The following is a 3,834-nucleotide window of genomic DNA, read 5'->3' on the forward strand; positions in this document are numbered from 1 at the left end:
TCTTTTTTTTTTTAAGACAGAGTCTTGCTCTGTCACCCAGGCTGGAGTGCAGTGGCGCGATCCCGGCTCACTGCAAGCTCCGCCTCCCGGGTTCACGCCATTCTGCCTCAGCCTCCTGCGTAGCTGGGACTACAGGCGCCTGCCACCAAGCCCGGCCATTCTTTTTGTATTTTTTAGTAGAGACGCGGTTTCACTGTGTTAGCCAAGATGGTCTGGATCTCCTGACCTCGTGATCCGCCTGCCCCGACCTCCCAAAGTGCTGGGATTACAGGCGTGAGCCAGCGCGCCCGGCCATCCATTCAGTCTTTGCTTGTTTCCCCTACAGCCCTTGAAGGAAACATGGCCTGCTTCTGGGCATGCCACCTATGACGAGGCGCTCACTTCCAATGCTGTCTTCTTCGTGGTTCAAGGAATCTCACAGCTCAAAGGGATCCAAATGTTTTTCCTGTCCAAAGGTTTCTACCCTGACTCTGCTCAGGTGAAAAATACCAGGGCCCCACCCTCATCCTGGAATAGGCTGATTCAGCAGTTCTGGAGTAGGCCTGGGAATCTGTATTTTAAGGATGACTCTTCAGGCCGGTAGATTTGGAAATCACTGGAACTGTGCACCTTTTCCTGGATCCTGAACCAATCCTGCAATGAGACTTTGGCTTCGGGTTCAGTAGACCTGAATCTGGCTCTGCCACATACGAGCTGTGTGGCCTTGGGCAAATCACTTCATTTCTCTGAGCCTGTTTTCTCATCTGAAAAACACAGATAAGAACACCTGCCCGTAGGAAAGAGGGGAAAACTGAATGAGAACTATGTACAGTGCGTGTCCTAAGCAGGCACTCAGCAAGTTGTCACTGTCACCAGTGCTATTGTTGCTGCAGATATGTGGCCATCTGTCCTAAGAACACAGGCCCCTCTTTCCTCCCACATCTAGGCCAGTCTCTCCCTAGTGCTCAGGACATTTATATTGTTAAACCTGGCACTGGCCTCCTCCCAGCTTCCAGCATCAGCAGTGAGCCCCCTAACCTCTTGCCAATGCCTCTGGAATACTCACTTCTTCCACGGGGCCTCCCAGGGCTGACCTCACCCCAGGCCCTATCAGCTGAGCCCTCAAAGCATTTCTCCCACTATCTCAGCTCCCCACACCCAGTGGTGCCTGGGTGGGGCTGGACAGGGGGTCAGGCCCTTGTGTCTGCAGCCCAGGCAGCCCAGGGAATGGTTGCTAACTCAGAGACAGGGTCAGGGGCACATGGAGTTTGCCATCTGTGTTGTTCTCTTCTGTGAATGGTGACTGGCTGTTAAGAGGCATCAGTGAAGTCATGGGCAGAGAGCGCTCTGCCGGTGGGTAGCATTGTCTTTGAGGTTGCTTTCCTTGTCAGTTCCTTCCAGGAGTCTGGTGTCTCCTGAGGCTAAGGCAACAGAAAGAGCCTTTTCAACATCATTTGAAGTGAGGAAGAACAGACACTCTTTCAGCATGGTACAGTAGAAGAGGCTACTTCTCCCAGGGCAAAAGATGCTATCTGCACCTGGCTGGCTGCTGTGAATACTCCAGCCAAATTCCAGACCACCATGAAGGTCTCCCCGGCCACACTCCAGGCCCCATCGTCTGAGGATCGGAATCCACAGGAAAGAGCAGACAGGGTAGATAAGAAAGAGCTGAAAGGGCAGGGCTGGGGGAGATGTCAGGAAGCGAAGGAGTTCAGAGAACCAAGAGGAGAGAAGTCAGGAGGCAGAGAGCCCAACCAGGCTGTCCTCCAGGACCTGGAGCTGCTGCTGTGCCATCGCTGTGGACCTGGGGACAAGGAGCCAGCTGGGGAAGCAGCACTGAAACTACCACACCTGGGTGACTTGGGCCACCTGCTCCTATGTGTGCTCAACCTGGTGACTGCAAGGCCATTGTGAAGCAGCCCCTCTCCCCCTGTCTTCTACAATCATGGAATCATCATAGTAATTGCTAACACACAGGGCACTTGCTGTTTGTTGGGCATGGTCCAGAGATCGTCCACATTAACTCGTTTACCCCTCACCACAATCCCAAGGGGTAGAGGTAGTTCATGTCTAGATGAGGAAACTAAGGTACAGAGAGGTTAAGTAGCTTGCCCACAGTCACACAGCTACTGAGTAGCAGAACTGGGATAGTCTCAGAGCAGTGCCAGGCTCACATCCTCTCTCCGCCTCCACCTCCCTTCTCTTTATCACCCCAATGTTTCCACATGTCCCTCCCCATCTCTTCATTCCTTCGCCTGCCGTCTGGCCTGCAAAGAGCAGCAATTTCACTCTACTTAATCCCAGGCCAGGCTTGTCACCCAGAGGCCAGTGTTTAAGCTCTGACGCAGGGCACAGCCCCACTGCCGGACCTGACTCCTGTCCGTCTCTCCAGCTCAGCCTTGCCTCAGCCCCCACCCTGAGCTCCTGGCTGCTTCTTGCTGCCCCCTTAGCCTGGAATGCCCCTGCCTCACCTACTTGGAGGGCACTTGCTCTTCTTTCAATGATTGAAGCAAGCAGTTGTGTTTTCACAGAAGCAAAAAGCTGGGAACTTCTTAAATGTCCAGCAATAGGGATTTATTGAGCAAATGAGGGAAATTCATCATACATTGGAATAGTATGCAGCCATCAACAAAGATACTGTAGAAAAGTATGCTCCTTAGATGTGCCGGTCATTGTGCCAGGTACTCTGTCTATATACATCACCTTGCTTCGTTTAATCCTCAAGCTTGCTCTGATTATTGAAAGAAGGGTAAGTGTCCTCCAAGTAGGTGGGGCAGGGGCATCCCAGGCTAAGGGAGAAGATGTCAGGTACTTAGGAAAATGGCCCCTGGTTGGAGTGGGGTGAGGCAAGGCTGAGCTGGAGAGCTGATCCTGCAGGGGGCTCTGGCCTGCCCTTTGATAGAGGCCTCACTTTTCTCTCCTCATACAGATGCAGGAAGTGAGGCTCAGAGAAGACGGCAACTACCTGATCCAAGTGGTTGGACCGATTTTGACCCAGGACTTCACTGTTCATGCTTGGAGCCACCAAGCTATGCTTACGACATGGAAAAATGTTCATGGCACATTGTATTGCATGAATATCAAAGCAAGTTGCCAAATAATATTAGCTGTGTGATCCCAATTTGATTTGCAAAAATGCATGCCCCCATCCCCCTACAGAAAAAAATATCACCATCTCAACTCTATTTCTGAATGGTGGTGGGATTGGAGTTCAATTTTACTCTACTCCTGTTCATCTGCTTTTCTTCATTTTGCACAGTGAGCAGGCATCACTAATAGGAGACAGTCCTTACCACCCACCACTACCTGCTCTAAAAAGACTCCAGGCCCAAGTTCATGCAACTTTTCCGCCCTCACTGCCTGCCCAGGTAGCCTGTCCCATGTGCCCCACCCACCTGTGCCTCCGCAGACCTGGGTTCTCCCGTCCGTCAGAGCCCTGTGATGTTTCGGGACACTCACTGCTGCTGGCCTCTCTCCGTGGCATTGGACTATGGCTTCTCTCAAAGAGGCCCCTTCCCCCATGTCTGCCTTGCCTGTCTGACATGGTTCGGCTGTGCTCTCACCCAAATCTCATCTTGAACTGTAGTTTGCATCATCCCCACATGTCATGGGAGGGACTCCCTCGGAGGTAATTGAATCATGGGGATGGTTACCTCCATGCTGTTCTCGTGGTAGTGAGTGAGTTCTCACGAGATTTGATGGTTTTATAAGGGGCTTTCCCCGGCTTCGCTCTGCACATCTCCTTGCTGCCACCATGTGAAGGATGTGTTTGCTTCCCTTTCCGCCATGATTGTAAGTTTCCTGAGGCCTCCCCAGCCCTGCAGAACTGTGATTCAGTTAAACCTCTTTCCTTTA

The sequence above is a fragment of the Hylobates moloch genome, unplaced genomic scaffold, assembly GCF_009828535.3.
Source record: "Hylobates moloch isolate HMO894 unplaced genomic scaffold, HMol_V3 SCAFFOLD_9, whole genome shotgun sequence".
Lineage (NCBI taxonomy): Eukaryota > Metazoa > Chordata > Mammalia > Primates > Hylobatidae > Hylobates > Hylobates moloch.